The 20,505-nt window shown below is 31.5% G+C and overlaps 1 protein-coding gene across 1 annotated transcript in view; it reads right to left on the minus strand.

Moving 5' to 3' along the window:
* The window catches only part of LOC148272577 (uncharacterized), a 118,885-nt gene that overhangs the window by 79,032 nt on the left and 19,348 nt on the right, over positions 1–20,505 (minus strand). The window lies entirely within an intron of this gene.

The raw sequence follows: 20,505 nt of genomic DNA on the forward strand, positions 1-20,505 counted from the left end.
AGTGTGTCTAAGTAGGGGAATTATTGGACACAGTCCGATGTATTCAAATATGATTATACGCTCCTTCTGTTATTCTATAATTCTATGTTTGTCAGTGTGTAATAAATTGATGTTCCTTTAATTGAAAGAAGTTATGCAGATAGCAGCCAGTCCACAATTTTGAAAAAAATATATATTGGTGTTGTCGGGTGCATTAAAGTCTATTCTATGTTCTGCTAAAAACAGCTAGATTGCTTTCATACAAAAAACTGTAATAATCACATAATTTAGTGTCGATAAACATTTCTCAATTTGCTGAAAACACCCACAGGACTAGAAAAATCTTACGGTACTTTTAAAATCAATTAAACTGGTCAAATACATAATTAGATTATTGTTTATAATATCTAAAAAAAATGTTTTCATTGTTTGTCATTTGTCACAGTCAAAAACATTCTAACTGTTGTGTAGATTTTATAATTCACTCTTTTCACAGAGGTGCTACTGTCTCAGTTTCACTTTTCTATGGCTAGCTGGTTTCTGCATAACTACGTTCAATTATGTTCATGTTATTAACGTATTCAAATTTTGAATTAGTCGGCTATATTATGAAAATCCCTCTCCTACACTTCTCCACTCTGAGTCTCATATTATAGCACGGTTCATCATAACACGGCATTTTATAGGAACCTATTCTCCGCGTTGTAAGAGGTTTACCAGCAGTACAAATAATGGCAGACGTTGATTTTTGGTCACTAGTGACACTAAAAATATGTTGCTGAAAAACACAATGGATCATTTGAATCATACCTTTCTCTGACAGTTGAAAGTAACATACATATTTTATTACTAAGTAATATAAAGTTTATTTCAGGCTGCTGACATTTATATATAAGAGATAGTTTATGCCACGTTAGAGTTTAATCTATTTTGCATGGCGACATAATATGGCGACAAAATATGGCGACAAAATATGGCGACAAAATATGGCGACAAAATAAAGAAGTCTGAAATAATGTCAAACAATATTGGTAAACTGTTACTAAATAATTAGGATGATAGTTTAATAAATGACTCAGAGAGCTGGTATTCCAAACGCTCTCGCGGCCGTATTATCTCGTGTATTTACAAACAAAATACACGAAAAAATTTGTTTTCTCGTGCGCGAGAGTGGTTTGGGATAGAACCCCAGTAGCTCAATCATAAATAACTATCGACGTGCTTGAAAACATGCTAAGCATTTGAGCGATCGCAATGAACAACAATGAAAATGCTTAAGTTATCGCAGTCATAAGTCAACGTGTGTGTAATCTCTAAGTCAACGCTCGCGTCGGTTTGTTTTTTGTTTTCCTCCTAAATAAATACAGTTCATCGGCGATTACTATAAAAAATAATAAAATGTATTGCATTTGTAAAATAGTAAATAGTATCTAATGCAAAAAGGTGAAAATTAAATTACAATTTTTATGACGACTGTTTTTCTTGACTTTCAGCTTGCCAACCACTAATCAATAATAAATAAATAAATGAAAATAGCAGTTTTGGAATATTTTCCATACTAACACAGGCGAAATTCAATCAATCAGCAATCTGTTAATTTGCGGAAATATTTATTGACACAACATAGTAGATAAGGAAAGGGTTATTTTATAAGAGTAATTGAATCAATGAACTTTGAACCTAACATATAAAACTAATTTTATTTTACATAAAACGGATATTTTTATATCTTGTTAAATAATATTTAATGTTTTAAAGATAATGTCAGTCAAATGTCCACCACAGAGTTGTTTAATTTGAGGCCCAATTTTCATCAGTTCTGTCATTAGATGAGCAAAGTAGTGTAAAAAAAATACTACCCTGGCAACACTAACGAAATGTCAATTTTCTTTTCTTCGACAATCTGACAAATGGAAAAACTTATTTATGACTATGAAAACTTAAAAAAAGGTATTTTCTAATTACACATTCATTTGCTAATTACAATAAAATGTGATCCCATCCTGTTTCTTTAAGATCTTAGCAGTATTTCTACACTTTAAAAGGACACAACACGGCATAGTTAAATTCAAATCAGGAGTTGCGTACTGAGCGACGTCTACAAAGAAACTAATGGGTCAAAACGTAAACTTACTCGTTTATGAGTAGTTTAGTCGCCTTTTGTTTGATGCTCGTATGCGGTTTCTGGACTATTCTTAATTCTATGATTTGTTGATAAGTGAACAACAAAATATAAAATTTCAAATCAAAACAACAATACATTAATAAATAATCAACTTCAATATAGCACACCCATCATTTAATGGAAATGAGACCTGATTGCGAATTTAATTACGCTTTTTAATCGTTCGCAATAATTTCTGTTTTATTTGGTTGAGCTGTCAATAATGACGAGTCAAATTCTTAAATGGCGTTCGGAAGTAGAACAAATGAATGCTAATTAATCGAACGTGGGCGACCGTTAGGAACATTCTTACCAATTTTAAATAAAGAACAGTTTTTCCCTCAGGCTTGTACTTGTGCTCGAATAATTAGCAATAGCATTGAGAAATTATAATGAAAGATGAATAGCATTACCAAATTCTGTTTGATGGTTTTATTAATATTTTTTTTATGGGAGTACGGGTAAAGATTTAAAAATAAATTTATTCACAAAATTTTTATCATAATTAAATTTTTTATTAAAAACTTTTCCCAGCTTACAAAGTACGGCCGAAACGCCCAAAATTAGGCGTTTTTCCTGTTGAACCTTATGGTTTTATTAAAATAAATGTTAAATAAAAGTTATATTTTGTATTCAGGCGTTGCCAAGTATGTAGGTGAAATGGTTCAGCCGGATGAATGTCACCCACGTGATAAAGATTTCAGCTCTTTTACTTGAAAAAAGTCAACAGATGGAAGAGTTGAGGAAATGTGGATGTTTAGACATACGCATAATGGTGAATCTTACACAGTGTGTAAGGTGGGCGCTTAAACGCTATTTTACTATTAAAATGTAATTATGCTTTATTTTTTTAATACTCTGTTTTATTATCATGTTTATTGTAAAAAAACAAAAAAATATTTTTGTTTTTTTTTAAATAAAAAAAACCAGACAACGACAGTTCATAATCCTTGTAAATACTTAGACATCTATATTCCCTTCTCTCAAATACTTTCCCTCTCTGTTGGGAAAAAAAATATTTATATATTATTCAGAATTTTTTTTTTTTTCAGATTATTTATACTTTTATAATATTACAAAATACAATTAATAACATATTTCACAAAGATCTTATGTAAAAACAACTTAAAATCGACATCATCATTCCATGTCCGATCCCTAGTTGCAGCATATGGTATTCACAAAGATCCTCTAAGCATCATTGCCGGCTGCCAGCTCAACAAACAGCCAGCAGTAGACGTCCAGGACGTCGAGAACCTGATGCCTTGTAAAGTAGGCAAGCGTGGTTAAGGCTCTCGGGGGGCATCCGCAGCACACGGCCAAGCCAACCGTATCGCCTCCGCTTGATGACAGTTGTCACTGGAGTTTTCTGCGTCCGTTCTCTTGTTACTTCATTCTACACAAAGTCAAACCACCGCACACCCAAGATTTTTCTGAGACGCCTTTCTCAAAACTCAGAATTTTGCTGTTTTGGGCAATAGTGAGGTGCCACGGTTCGCATCTGTAGAGGAGAATAGGTGTTACGCAGGCGTTATATAGGCGGCCACTCAAAATAAATCACATATTTTTTTCTGTGTTTAGATTTTAGCAATAGCAGTTATTTTGTAAAGCTATTGCAGTTAGCACACTAATGCGATCATTAAAAGCAATAATTGTTTACTATCCCAAGCTTTCAGTTATTGTTTTTCTATGGTCATGTACACTATTTCACATGGCAAATTGAGCAGTACCTACCTGACGCTTTTTGTAACGGAACGGAATTACAAGATCACAAAAACATGACTTTCCGTCTTGTTTTTGTGCCACGGTTGTGTCAGCTTCGTACGTGTTATGAGTTTTTATTTAATTATCTGTCGTGAAGTCGTTTCGTACTTCGAACCACTGAGGTAGCATTAAATAGAGAAGATGCGTCATAGAACGATATTTTGAAATGATGTTCCGAAAAATTAGCGTTGTCGCGTGAAGATTGCCGTGCAAGACGCGCGGTAGAGTTAAAAAGACTAACTGTCTATGCCAGTTTTCTGTGAATTCAAAGCTGTATGGCTTCACCTTTACTAACTTGAAGTTAGATTCCGGAACTTAGGTTGAATGGAACACAAGACGGGTGCTTAGTACTGCATCTAGTGAACATATATATACCAATGCGTCGAACTTGCATTTTTTCATAAAACCGATCACTAAAAAGAAAAATAGTTGAATTGATAATTTACTATTAGAAATATTTCGTCCATTAAAATACCTGGACTAGTATTCCAAACGCTCTCGCGACCGTAGAAAACCTATTTATCTCGTGTATTTTGTATGTAAATAAAAAGATAAAGTGTTTTTTACGGCTGCGAGAGCGGTTCAGAATAGCACCCCTGGGCGCTTTTCTAAATCTTTTCGCGGGGAAGATTCTATATATAACGTGGCGATTTTTAATTTTAGCATGCGACTACACTTTGCTTCATATACGGCCAAAATGATTATGTAAAATACGTAACTTATCTTCATCATCATTCCTTTTCTGCACCTAATGGTGCATAGGTCACTGCATTAGTACACCAATCGCAGCGTATTTTTGTTTTTATAATATGTACGTATTGAATGAATGTTTGTTATTTATTTTTTATTTGAATTGAATTGAATTGAATCATTTGTGTTACATTGTACACGGGTCTAGGATCAGCCTTACGCTTCAGGTATCAGTCCAGGGACTATGATATATTCTAGTGTGAAAACACCCTTTTAAATATATATTTCGGATCAACCATATCGGAAATCGAACTCGAGACCTCTTGCATGGTAGGCAAACGCGCTCACCATTACACCACGAGGCCGACAAAGCATTACTCAAAACATTTAGTTAGGTTGAACTGACCTAGCCGTATTAGTTTTTTCCGTTTTGTCGAACCATGAAATGGCAGTTATAAAACTGTATATTTTACGTGATTTGACGTTTAATTATCAGTGTGGCCACATATGAAGCTAAGTGTAGTTGCATGCAAAAAATACAAATCCCAATGTCACATAAAGTTTAAAAAAATCTATCCCACTAATTCAGAAAAGCATCCCTGAATAATACAGCAATAAGATATCATTTAAAATATTTATTTATTTTATACTTTAAAAAAAACAACGTCGTAGTCCGTGGTTCGTATCGCAGGCTCACGGATCAAAGGTTCGAACCCCATTCTACCACACTTGATTCCCATTTTTTAAATAGTGACTTATTTTGAACTCGTTGCAAATGGCCATCAAAATAAAAAAATAATAAATAATTTTTAAAAAACACCACAACAGAGATGGTGGATACTTTAGAGAAGAGATATGGAAATCTAGGCAATCACAGGCCATATGAACTGTCTTCGTTTAGTTTTGTGGCCACTTAAACTTGTTCTTAAAATCCTTGATCTAAAATCAATAAATGATTAATAAACAACTATCTGCACTTATTAATGTATATGACAGGAGTTTGTCAAGTAAAAAAGCATTACTATTTATTGATGAAGGTGAGATTCTTTTCAAAAAACGTCCTCCACCACAATTGAAAATCTTTTAATCTATTGAATACTATTATAATTCATATTGCGCCATTTTTTGTGGAAATCACTTTAAGGACGCTGTGCAAAAATGATACCTTTAATGAATTAATTATATTTTAGTAACATAAAACTTTTTAGCATATTTTTTAACAGAAATACCTTTAAAAATATTGTCTTTATCTAATTTATGTTTTTTTATTATTTTATTATTGCGCGATTAAAAAAAAACATTCGTTTTACAATGGCAAAATCGTATGATTTCCTAATTTTGCGTTCGTTTTACCAAGCTACAGCCTTAAACAGTATTGCATATTTAACTTTTAAGATAATGCAAAAACGAAGGAAATTTCACCGTGAATCATATTCTGTAAAAAGCATTTTGAAAAAACTGGCGTTTAGAATAGTTCAGAATTGAATAGATGAAAATTTCACATATTTCTAGCATAAAGCTTCATCATCTCTGTTGAAATATCTGCTAATAAAGCGTTTTAAATAGGTGTAGATAATGTAATTAAATTAGCATGCATATTTCTAGGCGTATAATTAACCGTTTTCACGCGCACTGGTCTATAAAGCCTGAGATTTATAACACGATTATTCGATTAAGAAATGATTATACACACATTGGATGTAGATATATTGTCTTAATTAAAAAGTTTTGATCACTATGATTCATTTTGATTAATGAAACCGCGAGATGGGATTTCATTGAACGTTTTTAAAAATCCATTACTACAAGATTAGAGTCCACAACGTTTATACCTTAAGCTACTTAGATTTCTAAACGTAATACAAGGAAATATCAGGTTTTTTTTACCATTTCAAATTGATAAGGGTCTATGAAATATTGCCGAGTAAAATATTTTTTTCTACTACTTTCTAGTAGCATAAAAAATGTTTTTGAGTTTCCACGAAAACGGTCCATTTGAGGCCTCGCCCCTAATACATCACAATTCGTGTAAATTTTGAACTTTTTTGTGCCGTTTAAATTTAAATAGAACATCATCACGAACCTTGACGTCATATTCCGCAATCATAGGCTGGGGACTAATTAACGAAATTCTCAAAACCCTAGATTTACAAATAATTTGACTTTACACAGATGCAATATAACTTCAGCGCCCTTCAGGTGATTTTCACAAAAATGGCGATATATAAATCATCCAACTAAATTTTTTTTTATAATTTAAAATTTAAAATAATATATAAATCTTAATTGAAAAAACACATGAGACCCACTGTATCCTGATCTTCAAACAGTGAAAAATTGTGTCTTTTAGAATATAAAATCTAATTTTAAGGAATCTGTTTTCGAGACTAAAAATAAAATATAATTTTTCTGCACATATTTAAAAATTAAAATAAATGTAAAACCAGCTCCCTTTCTAAACACGAGTTTTTACTCTATTAGAGAGGTAGAAACTTTATTATTAATTATTTATGTACAAACCATATGTAATTTTATACTTTAATAGGTGACTTAATAGTCAACATTTTTTTTCAATAAATGAAAAATATCATGGCCGAACATATTGCGTTTTTGTAGGGACATCTCATTTAACCATTTATTTTTTAAAATAGGTATGTATAAAAATATTTCTCCACAATTTCCATATTCATTTTGAAAATAAAATTAATTTTGCTAAATACATTTCATATTTTTTATCGGTATTGTAGTATGTGATATTTCCCTATTTAGGACCGTTTTCACAAAGCGAAATGTCGATTAAAAAATACATTTTTCCATATGAGATCTAGCGATTTATATTTTTGTTTATCAAAATATATATGTGCGTAGTTGTAGCGAATCAAATTCAATTGGATTATCATTTGATTGGGTAATAATATGAAAACATTGCACAAATAACATACCTGTACAAAGGCATATAAAACTATGTGCTCAAGGGTCAAAACCTCTAACGCTTATTATGTGTAAAGGATCTAGGTATATCCATGATAGTAAATTACTTTTCGACGCCCATGTTGACAGCATCATAAAAAAGTCATCGCGTGCGCTTTGCTTAATTATGCGTGGCTCTATGTCGTTCACCATGGCAAAGACACTCAAAATCCTTTACTGTACATTGGTGCGAAGCAACCTGGAATATGTATCACAAATATGGAATCCCATGTACAATGTGCAGATATCACGCATTGAAAATATTCAAAAGAAATTCGTTAAGCACACGTGTTTCCGGTTGAAACTTGAGTTTAAACCCGATCAACATATTCAAATATGTAAAAAGCATCACTTATTACCTCTGCAAAAACGTCGTGAAATAGCTGATATAATTTATCTATTAAAAATTGCCTCTGGTTCAATTGACTGTCCTGAACTACTATGCAAACTCTCTATTAATGTTTCTTCCAAAGTACTAAGGAATAACCTTCTTCTTCATATTCCTCTTGTTTCATCTAATTATAGGCAAAATTCATATTTATAGCGAACTTTTAATAATATTAATGTATTTTCAAAATCATTAAACATTGATTTATTTGCGAATAATCATAATGACGTGCGGCGTTTGCTTTTGAAATAATTTGTAGTGTTTTTTCTTTTCTTTTTAATTTACATTAGATTACTGTTTATTTTATATTCGAAAATATTTTTTTACTTACTGTGATGCTACTTGAGAAAACCTGTAATTGGCTTATTTGTAATTAGTTTTGTTTTATATTTAAGGTAAATATAGCTGTTGGTTATTCAAATAAAGAATAAAAAAACAAAAAAACAGTTAATAATTGTTTCTTGCAAAAATAAACTTTAAATGTTATATCCTAACACAAATCAACGTTTATATACATTCCTATGGCAAATTATCAAATGTAAATATATCGTTCTTGTGAAAATTCAGAAAGTTTGGATTCTTTTAATGAATAGTTCCACTACTTCTATAATATTGATTTTCAGTATATGAGTTAGGATGAAGAATTTCTATGAGTTAGGATGTAGAATTTCTATGAGTTAGGATGAAGAATTTCGATGAGTTAGGATGTAGAATTTCTATGAGTTAGGGTATGGAATTTCTTTGAGTTAAGATGTTGAATTTCTATGAGTTAGGATGTAGAATTTCTGTGAGTTAGGATGTAGAATTTCTATGAAAAAATCTTTGGTTTTTGTTAAAATCTTAGTAATTATTATAAAAAAAAAACATTTTTACAAATAAATCATGTATCGCGAGTCAAATTTAATTTAACTCTGCTAGTTTCACTGTCCCTTTCACTGGAGTTCTGCAAATTAGATTCCGAGCATTTGTCGGCTACTGTCATTTATCCTCATGGCCACATTGCAAACACAAATGGTAGCAAAAACTGTATTTCCTTGTAACACAATAGCCAATGTCCATTAGAGTAATTTTATAAATTTAATAACATCAGATAAGTTGAAGAAGATTAGATTAATAAATACTTCTGTGTAAAACTACCTTATAAACAAATATTTCATATTTACAGCAATTCCAAAATCTCAAGAATGGTAGGCGAAGACGCCAACCACTGTACTCCGGGGAGGACTTTTCTCAATTCGATTTCCTTTTTCAGGAGTTTTACCTGAGAGCAGCAATCGAATCGAAAACTTTACTTTTCATTGAATTGAATATTTCTTCAAATTATTCAACTCGATTTATTTTGTCGTTTTTCAAAAAATAATAAAGACTTCAACAATATTTTTTGCAAGACGTGTTGGGATATATATTAACTGTACAGCCACCCTTGTGGTGATTTTCACAAAACTGGCGCTAAGTGAATCCTATTCAATTTTTTTTATTTTTTTAAAGAAAAATAAACATCTACGTTCTTACGATTCATCCAAATATTTGAATTTTGTGGCCATTTTCAACGACTTGTAAATAACTAACAACTTAAAAATCATGTTTGGATAGAGTGGAGTTCGAACCTCGGACCTCAGATTCGTGAGTGCGCAACGGGACCACAACCCGATTATTTTACTTCACAAAACAAACATCAGCGGTTGTAATAATTGAGGAAGTATGAAAGGTCAAACGTGTGCAGATTGGTAACTCAATCCAGCTTATGACATGTCATAAGCCCTAAGTACTTAGGCTAATATTTTCCCTTATCGGTTTTGTATACAAATTTCTGATTATTTTTTTATACAATGCAACATTAAAAATGTACTAATTTCATTACATTTTTTAGAAAATAGGACGCGGACAGTAGGAATGACGAAAAATTGTTTGTTCACTTAGAGTGAAGGAAATAATAATATTGCTTGTGAGAACCAGATGTCGAGTGTAACAGTTGGGTTGCGTGCTAATGCCGAGTATTGTAATTGTTATAAAATGCCAACATTATAATGAGGAATGGACTCGAACGTTGCCTTCTGTAAACTTTTCATTGTTTTTATGATGCAAAATAGAAATCCCAATAAATTCGACCTGAATTTATAAAAGTATTCAATGCTTCTGATCAACAATGTTAAAATACGATTTTTACATACAGGATAATTATATTATAAATAATTAATCACAATAATAAAAATCGTATAAAATAAGAGAAATTTGAAAAAATAAAGCTTTATTTTGATACCGAAGTATTTTTAGTTTGCCAATAAATATCGGTAAAAAAAGTCTTAGATTTTTAAGGGTTTTTAAATTAACTGTTTTATATCATTTTTTATTTTTTTTAAAAAGAAATATTTGCGTTCTTATAATTTACCCAAATATTTAATTTTGAGGGCCATTCTGAACGAGTTGTAAATAACTCACTATTAGAAAATGGAATCAAGTTGGGGTAGAGTGGGATTCGAACCACGGACCTTTGGTCTGTGAGTCCGAGACACTAGCCACGGGACCACAACACGTCAAAAAAGATTTCAGTTTATTTATTTATTAAAGAAATCAAACAGTTTATATAAATACAAGGTACAAAAGAACAATAAAAAAAACAGATTTCACACTAATTTATTATGAATTCAGGAGGAGAGAGGTAAAATAATTACATTCTAAAAAAGGAAAAATATAAATATTAAATAATAAGTTCATAAAAGGGAGAAAACATTGTACAGCTACAACTTTACTTTCCACCCTCTCATCCATAAATCAAGTTTAAAGAGGATTAGCTTCAGAAGAGCGGTTACTGTGCGAAAAGGACAACTGCACGTCTCGTCAGATTTATTATGCCTAACTAAAATCGAGAAATTCGAGATCTCGAATTCCCTACCCCAAAACTGAACCGATTTTGTTTTTATTTAAGATTTTTCTAAATCAATTATACTATTATTATTAAAGGTGGGGGTGATTGCAAAACAAACTCCTGACGTCACTGCGACCCGTGAAGATCTATTGTAACGGATCCTTGTGAATAGTTCTCGCCTGGCTATTGGTTGGAAAGGAGATTTCTTTTTTGCTAAATCTTCCCCTCCAAGCCCAGATCCGTACATTTCATTACTCTGGAAGTTCAATGATGTTGTGCTGTTAACGTTTTTAATTTTGGAATTAAGATGTCACCAATTGTTCTATAGTCCTTAAAATATATCTTGATTAGAATGACAGTTGTCAGCAAAAGTGACGACATAACAAAATGAAAAACAATATTTTCAAAGCTAGAGTACACAAATGGATTGCTAAAAAGACTAGACAGGAAGCTGAGGAATATGTTTCATTCATAAGAATGTAATTATAGTTTCCCGAAAATCCTTTTTCGTTTCATTGATGTAGATATGTTTTAATTTTTTTTTTTTTTTATTTCTTTTGAATTTTTACACATTTGATGTGAAATTATGTACAATTATGTATAAATAAATAATTCACTGACACTCCGGAACGTGCCTGTGGGCCAGTGGAGTGGCTATATCCATAAAAAATATATAAATATATATTGAATGTACCTACCTATTGTATAAACATTTTTGTTAACTATGTGTTTGAATTTTATATTGGATTAAATAAATAAAAACTTTGTAGTAACGTCTAAGGAGTGATTTATGTTGACAAACGAAAAATTATTCGTATCTGGCGTGTAAATTTTTTTTTTAATACAATGCTTAACATATAAATCATCACAATTATACAAAATCAGCTCTAAAATAATAAAAAAAACAAAAGAAATCTAATTTTTAATGACGTTTCTTACAAGGTTCCATCATTTTGCAAAAATGTTAGAGATGGGAGAAATCGATCAATGCAAATCGATCGGAAAAAAAATTCATTCAATGTTGTACATGAAAAAAAGTATAAAATATCTTATTTTTGGAGAATATTTGTCTTAACACACACTATAATAGGCTTGTTTTTGCGTTTATATCAATTTACAAAAACAGACATCCATGTTTGCATGATAAAATAGATTTGATCGGTACATGGTCAGTGATCAGTACTTTCCATCACTAGTCATATTAGTTTGGCAGCTGTCATTTTAATCAAGCTATATGTTAAGGGCTATAGGTGGCGTATTTACGTTTAGTGACGTAGAAACACCACTATGTATGTTGTTTTTATGGATTCGAAGTAAACAATTATTTTAAAATAACGATTGGGTTACATAGAGCTTTAGAACAGCTTTTCTTGTTCGGCGACGAACAATTTCTCCTAATGTGTGGACACCGCCAAGGAGACACAATATCTCAGATGCGGTGTGCGGTACGCAATGAGCAAGCTCTCAATAATGGCTCGAATATTTAAAAAAAAATTTTAATATCACGAACGACAAGGTATGGTCGAAGGTCTCCGCTGCTGTACCTTGCTTGTAGTGAGTACAACAGGCTAAGGGAGTCCTATAAAACGCCAAAAAATGACTGTATTCATTAAAAAAATTACTACTTGAGGAGGTACGTGGAAGGTGAAATTTAGTTTTAAGTTCTTCTTTTTCCTCGGATATTTCTATCTAACAATATGTAAATATTTCATTTTTATTTTTATTATGGATTGTTTAAATTTCTTTGTATTTATTTGCTTGCCATCGTATTTCAGTTTTATGTACATATTATTACTTGTTACTGTATTATTATCATTATCAATTCTCAAGCCTGGGTGCTCTGTGATGTAATTCACCACTGTAATTAGGCCTCCTGGCCTGTTGTGGTGCAAGAAAAAAAAATGTAAAAATCATACCTTTGTGTAAATATTATTCTGTCCCAAAATGAGTTTGTTGTAAATCCTAGGAGTACAAAAAATAATTTTGCAATTTAAAAAAAACTAAAAAATGGAAGACGTCGAATTGGAGCATCTCAAGTTCTATATTTTTCTAATAAGAGTTTTCCATCTCTTTTGAAATATATAACAATATTGATAGCAATGACCAACAGTTTATCCCGTTTGCGACATTAAATATTTTCTCTCTTATTGTTGAAAAGTCATTCAAGCAGAAAATATAATTCACCATAATCCGCACGATTCGCATTTACCGATATTAAATGATATCTGTCTTTTCATTCTTATAACAGACTCTCAATTATTATTATTACACTAACGTGACGTGACGTCACTAACTCGTGACGGTTTTAAAATATCACAAGAAGTGTCAAGGAATTTATTAAATTCTTTCACTCTAAAATATTCGGTTGAAAAACTCTATCAAATAAGCAAAATTATAAAGACACGCAAATGATAAATATCTTTAATGTGTTAAAAATATAAATTATTTAATAATTTCCTTTCCGCACCTAATGGCGCATAGGGCACTGCATAGGTATACTAATCGCAGCGTATTTTTTTTATTTTTTTATTTATTAAATCATACAAATTTTTTTTTTGTACTCCCAGGAGTTACAACAAACTCATTTTGGGACAGAAAAATATTTACACATAGGTATGTTAACAACAATAATATAGCAACAAATAGTAATAAAGTAACAAGTAATAATATGTACATAAAAACTGAAATAAGATAGCAAGCAAATATATGATACAAATCATACATCCGCTTGCCATCCTTTAAACAATCCATAATAAAAATTAAAAATAAAATTGTTATATTTACATATTGCAAGAAAGAAATATTTAAGGGAAAAAATAACTTAAAACTAAATTTCACCCTCCACGTACCTCCTCAAGTAGTAATTTTTTAAATGAATACAGTTATTTATTGACGTTCTATAGGACTCCGGTAGCCTGTTGTACTCGCTACAAGCAAGGTATCTTGATCATTTTTGTAACATGAAGGTGAGATGATCAGTCTTACGTTTCAGGTGCAAGTCGAGGGACAATGAAATATCCTAGTGTAAAAACACATTTTAAAATAAATATTTCATTTGAACCATGTCGGGAATCGAACCCGAGACTTCTTGCATGGTAGGCAAATGCGTTGACCACTGCACCACGAGGTCGACAAAAATTGTGTTAAAAAATAACTGCCCAAATTCAGGAAGAAAATACGGGAATACGGTTGTATGAAGAAAGGTCAGACCGCGTTTCTTATTAATTTTTAAAGCCCGCTGGTCTAAAAAATACGCGCTTAGCGGTGTTGGCTCAAATTAGACCCAGTTTTAAATGTCGCCTTTTAGGACTTTTTTCTGAGTTTTATTATTGTTATTTTCATGTACTCGTAAATATTTTTCAATAATCAAAGATTTTTAAAATATTTTTTTTAATGACAGTAAGTTATTGTAAATTGGGCGGGATTAGGACAATAATGTTTGAAGAGAGGATAAGGAGGGGAAGGGAGATGTACATATTTATTATTATAATGTCTACTAAGTTACATAATGCACTTTTAGTGTATTTTTTTTAATCTGACAGAGTGATGTTTGTGTTATCTATATCTTTAAATTTTGTATTGTACACTGAAAAAGTTCTACGAAAAAAAGCATTTTTAACATACCATGTTTTACTTATTGGTACATGAAACAGGTGGTACCGTCTACAAATCCTGGCTGGCACATGTATTGGTATTAAACTAAGTAGTTCTGTACAGTCAACTATTCCTGTCATAATTTTGTAAAGCATTAGTTGGTCCGCACACAGTCTACGGTATTGTAGAGAAGTGATTCCATGGAAGGTAGAGGCAGTGAGAGTTGATTCATTAAAAATACCGTTTTTGTATTTAAGGTACTTTATAAATTTGTTTTGAATATTTTCTATTCTGGTTATATATGTATATGGCATACTGGGGATTCCATATCTGAGATGCGGATTCCAGATGGCTTCTGACAAGCGAATAATATAATGAAATTAGGGCCTTTGGATTATCAAAGTGTTTACTCATTCGAATTATGAAACCTAACATGCTCAATGCTTCGGAGTTAATTTTATTGATTTGCGATTTTAAAAGTAGTTTTGAGTCTAAAACAATCCCAAGATCTACGTACATACATCGAGTGTTCTTTTATTCCCGGTTATTACGCCATGGTTGGTATTTTACCGTATTTTAAGCACTTGCGGTCGATTGATATCTTGCGTGATGCCATGGTTCAGTTTCAACGTTAGCATACATACATGATTCAATTTCGACGATAATTTAGAATATGAAAGACCTAAAAGTATACTACACACCACACGTTTGATTTGCCAACTTCAACTGAGTCGTGAGCCACGCCAAGTTGTTAAAAATTCACTCCATTCCAACTAAATTACACATTGTGTTACATCAGAGGTATTCAAACTACTTGCTCCAAAGGAAGTTTATTAATTTATTAAACGCTTTATATTTTATTTTTATTGCAACAGAGAGAGAAAACATTTTTGAGAAGGGAATATGGGAGTTTTTATTTGATTTAATAGCATAATTATACATTTTTACAATTTAAAAAAAAAAATTCACGTGTTATATTTTTACTAAAACTAAAATCCCACCAAGCCACTTTTTGTAGCTTGTTGGTGAAGATTATATTTATACTGACTTAATAATATTATTTACATTTATAAAAACAATGAAAAACATATAAAAATTAACAGCCGGAAAGATCAGAATAAACATGTTTATACAAATAATAATACATAAATTTATTTTTTAAATACAAGAAAATATATGAAAAAATAAAATATTTACACCTAAGCTACTATTCATATATAAACTCTTGATCGAGTAGCCACTCTCTTATTTTGCTCTTGTTGCAATGTGAGTTAAATTTAAGTTCTTTTGGTAATAAATTAAAAATTCTAAATCTAGGCATTTATTTACAGGGCTTATGACCTGTCATTGGCTGGTTTAAGTGGCCACTTTGCCAGTATGCAAGCATTTGGACATACTTAAAACATTGTTGAATTAACTACCAGGTAAAAGAAGAAGTATGAAAAATTTCAAAATTGTTTTCAGGCGTTGCCTAGTAGGAGAATTGGTTCAGCCGGATGAATCTCACCCGCGTGATAAAGGTTTCAGCTCTTTTATTTCACAAAACTCAACAGATGGAAGAGTTGAGGAAATGTGGGTGTTCAAACATAGGCAGAATGGTGAATGTTACACAGTGTGTAAAGTGGCCACTTAAACCAGCCAATGACAGGTCATAAGCCCTGTAAATGCCTAGACTACCATATTCCCTTCTCAATTTTTTTTTCCTCGATGTTGCAATAAATTTCAATCTGAACAACTCCCTAGGGAGAAAATCCAGCCAGTCTGCAAGCATTTGGACATACTCAAAACATTGTTGCTTTATATTTCATTCATATTTTTTGACATGTGAGAATATACAAAGAAGACTGAATATACAGCAAAAAATAACAAATTTTAACACTACGTATTTATGTTTTTATTTCATTTCTGTAAACCTATGTTACTTACATTATAAAACGCAAAATAAAAGAACGAAAACATAACATAAACTATACGTTTGTCAAGAAGGTGATTAAATATTGGTTCGGGTGAATGACACAATCCATTTTACTTATATCCCAGCTCCACTATTATTTTTTTATAGCCTTTTTGAACGTTTTCTCGTTACTAAGTAAGTGTTTTAATGGACAGTGGAAGTAGGTTAAAGATTTTAATTGATATTCTAAATCCCTTTGCCCGAAAGTAGAATTAATTTGTATTTGTTAAAGTCGTCTTTGTGTTGGGGATCTAAGATGATATTAGTGCATAATAAATTAATTATTTTCGAAATTAGTTAATTATCATTAAGAATTTTCCCGATGGAACGATATATTTATTTCGAGATGAAAGTAGTTTGTATCGATTGCCGATTCTTACCTGTATCGATTGCTGACTAATTACTTACTCATTTCATTTTATAAGGCGATCTATTTACACGGCTTATGATCTGTCATTGACAGGTTTAAGTGGCCGCTTTTCACACTGCGTAACATTCACAATTTGCCTTAATTTAAATATCCGTGTTATTTCACTGGTGCCAAAAGAATTTTAAAAAAAGTTTTTCAGACTTTGCCTAGTATGTGAAATAATTCAATCAGATGAATCTCTTCAAAAAAATAAAGGTTTCAGTTCTTTAACTTTACAAAAATCAATAGATTGAAGAAATATAAATGTTAAAACATAGGCAAAATGGTGAGTGTTACACAGTGTGCAAGCGGCCACTTAATCCAGGCAATAAAACTTATTTTTTACACCACAACAGACCAGGCTCCAAATACTGCGCTAAATTACAGCTCAAAACACCCAGGTTTGAGAAAAATCACATTATTTTTTGTGTTTTCGCCGGGAATCGAACCCGGGTGCGTGAGCTGAGCGTCTTAAATACTTCACCACGGAGGCCACTGAAGGCATCTTATAAGCCTTGTAAACGCCTAGATTTCTATATTCCATACTCAATGTTTTCTATTTCTGTTGTAACGCGGATTCAACGTGTTCGCGTGCCGGTTTCGGTCCGCGGGCCGTAGTTTGGCGACCCCGTGTTAGATCATTATACTCAACAAACTCAACACTTCAGTCACAACGTAATGCCTCTAGGAATTACAAATTTTATTTAATGAACCGTTTGTGTGAATTACAATTTCTGCACCAACGAAATATGAATTAGAATGACTCGGATAACGATGCGCGAACGAGTAGATAACTCGTAAGTAAGGCATAATCAGTCCGACGTGTAGTTATCTTTTTCGCACAACATTGAAAAGGCATCTACGAGGGAGTGTAGGCCCGTAGGTCAAAATAGTTTTGTTTTCAAAGTAATAAAAAAAACATAATAATCTCTTCAATAAACTAAAAACTATTATACACGGTTTTCGGGAAAATTCTTAGTGAAAAAATAAAAAAATAATAAAAGAAAATGACGATGCTACGCCGCCATAGACTACCAGATAGTTGTTATATTGCATAGCGACAGTTGGAGAACCGGCAATCGATACACACTATTATCCAGGAAAAATGAAAAATATACCGTTCCATGGTGAAAATTCTTATAAACTAATTTATTAACTTATTTCTCCCTAATACCATACAAACAAAGCCGCGTGTAAAAGCTATTTATACATCATTATCATCATCACTTCCTTTCCGCACCTAATGATGCATAGGACACTGCATTAGTTCACCAAGTGCAGCGTATCATGATCTTTTTTATGTTGCATGAAGGTAAGATGATCAGTCTTACGCTTCAGGTACCAGTCCAGGAACTACAAAATATTCTAGTATTAAAACACCCATGTCGGGATGGTAAGCAAACGCACTGATTATTACACCAAGAGGCAGACAAAAAATGGCTCTAGTTCGTTTTTGTCCAACATACCATTTTTAACGAAATTAAGGCAAGTGTACCTAAAAACTGAGAAAGCCTTAATTTATAAAATTTAAATAATAATAGTTTTTTTAACAAATATAACAATAACTTTATCTACTACATAAACACTTAGGTAATAGATTTCTCTGGATCATGTCTAGTCTGCCTAACTAGGTACAACCTGTTTTAAGGCAGACATTTTTATGCAAAAATAAACAATAACATTACTACCTACTAGTCAATTTACTATACAGGTATACAATATTAATTTACTATACAGTTTTACAATATTAATTTATACCATTTATTATTTAAGAATGTTTTTGAGTAAATTTTCCGATTTTTCTCGACCTTAACCCAGTAAACAATTTTTCACAAATTGATTAAATTGAATCCGGGTCATGGTATTGCAATGTTTCAGGTGACATATGGAATATTTTGGGGCCCAGAAACCTGAAATTTCTTTGCCCGAATCCAAAGTTTGTGGTAGACCCCATGACCCATCCTCTAGTTTGACTTCTGGTAGTGTGGGAGTGTTCCTTTTGAGATTTGGTAGAATAATTTGCTTTAACAAACATTACAATTCTAAAAATATATAATTGCCTCAAATAACTTGATGCTGGGGTACCTGAAGGGCTTTTTAAAATTATTTTAATTATTGATTTTTGAGCAGATTCGATAGGTTTTGAAATTGATTTATTAGTGCCTCCCCATCGTATTATGTCATAAGTTATAATTGAGTTACATAAAATAAAATACAGTTGTTTGAAAATGATAAAAATATATTTTTAAAATTGTTCAAGGGGTTTTTTAACAAATTTCGACTTAAGTTTTGGTCATTATTTATGCCTATTTCGTAGAAAAAATTTCAAAGCTCTATTTTTGCAGATTTGTGTTTTGGTCTGTTGGACAAAAACGAACTGAAGCGACGAAAAGTTATAGCACAAGAGTTTGCGTGTTTTAGTGCGGTGTTTAATACAATTTAAAAATGAACGTTTTCGCTTAACCATTGTACAAATTGCGCTTGTTAAATAACACATTTAATTAATAAAAAAGTGAACTTATGTAATAATGTGGCTGTTGTAAAAAAATCACATCTAATATATAACAGTGTGTATGTACTCGTATGTTAACTGTAACATGTTATTTTTTCCACGCTATTTACTGTTGTAACGTGTTATACTCTATACTCAATGGGCAATCAGCATAATTATTTGCGATTGCCTGCTTTTCCTTCGAATATCGATAGTAATTGATAAAGTTGCGTAGTTTTGATTACATAACGCCTTATGTAACGAATAAAAATTACCACCTACGGTACTATAGCACATAAACGAAACTAAATAGATAATCGTGACCATTTGTTTACAAAAAATATATTCTTTAAACGGTTACATTTTTGATACCTAGCTATTTCAACAAAGATAGGTATCAACAATATGTCTTTAAGTAAATAACAAAACATACAAAAAATGCAGTGTTTTAAAATTAAAACATTATAAATTTATGTGTGCGTCCATTGGGTTTTTAATTCATAAAGCCTGATGGATAAAAAAAAACGTGCTGGGCGATGGTGGGATACAATAGACTTTAGGCAGCAATCACTACGACACGTTACAAATCCTTATTAAGTTCTTGAGGTTACACGTCTATTTCACAAATAACATTAACCCTGATGACGGACGCTCTAATGCGGTCCGAAACATCGGTAAATAATACGAACTACACACGGCATAATACTCCAGAAAAACTTATTGTGGATGGCCAAAAGTGGTAAAAAACCTTGGTATTCCATAAATTAAATCTATTTCTAAGGTGCTTTAAGTTGTGTTATTTACTAAATAAATGTTTAAATATTTCAATACAAAAAATTTTCAATCAGAATAATTAAGGAAGTATTTTAGTTCGTTTTTCAAATGTTTTTTATCTTGCATAAAAAAACTATCATAACATTTTTCAATGTCAAATTTTAATGTTTTATTGAAAACACGGTTTTATAGTCATACGGCGAAATTTCAAAGGATTACTCATTAAGATGGATTAAAAAAAAAATCCTGATGAATTTTATGGAAAAATTAATTTTGTATTAGTAAAATAAAAAAACGTATTTGATCAACGAAACGATCCGCACAGGACGCGGACACGCGGAAATGAGTTTCTCCATTTTCAAAATATAATAATTATCAAAAAAAAAATAGCAAATTTTTTATTTAAATATACTACGAGAATGTTCTGCTGATGTTCTGCGGTCTAGCCCTAAAATATCGTGT

Source organism: Micrasema longulum, unplaced genomic scaffold, assembly GCF_059751315.1.
Source record: "Micrasema longulum isolate JH-2025_06_02 unplaced genomic scaffold, ASM5975131v1 h1tg002284l, whole genome shotgun sequence".
Classification (NCBI taxonomy): domain Eukaryota; kingdom Metazoa; phylum Arthropoda; class Insecta; order Trichoptera; family Brachycentridae; genus Micrasema; species Micrasema longulum.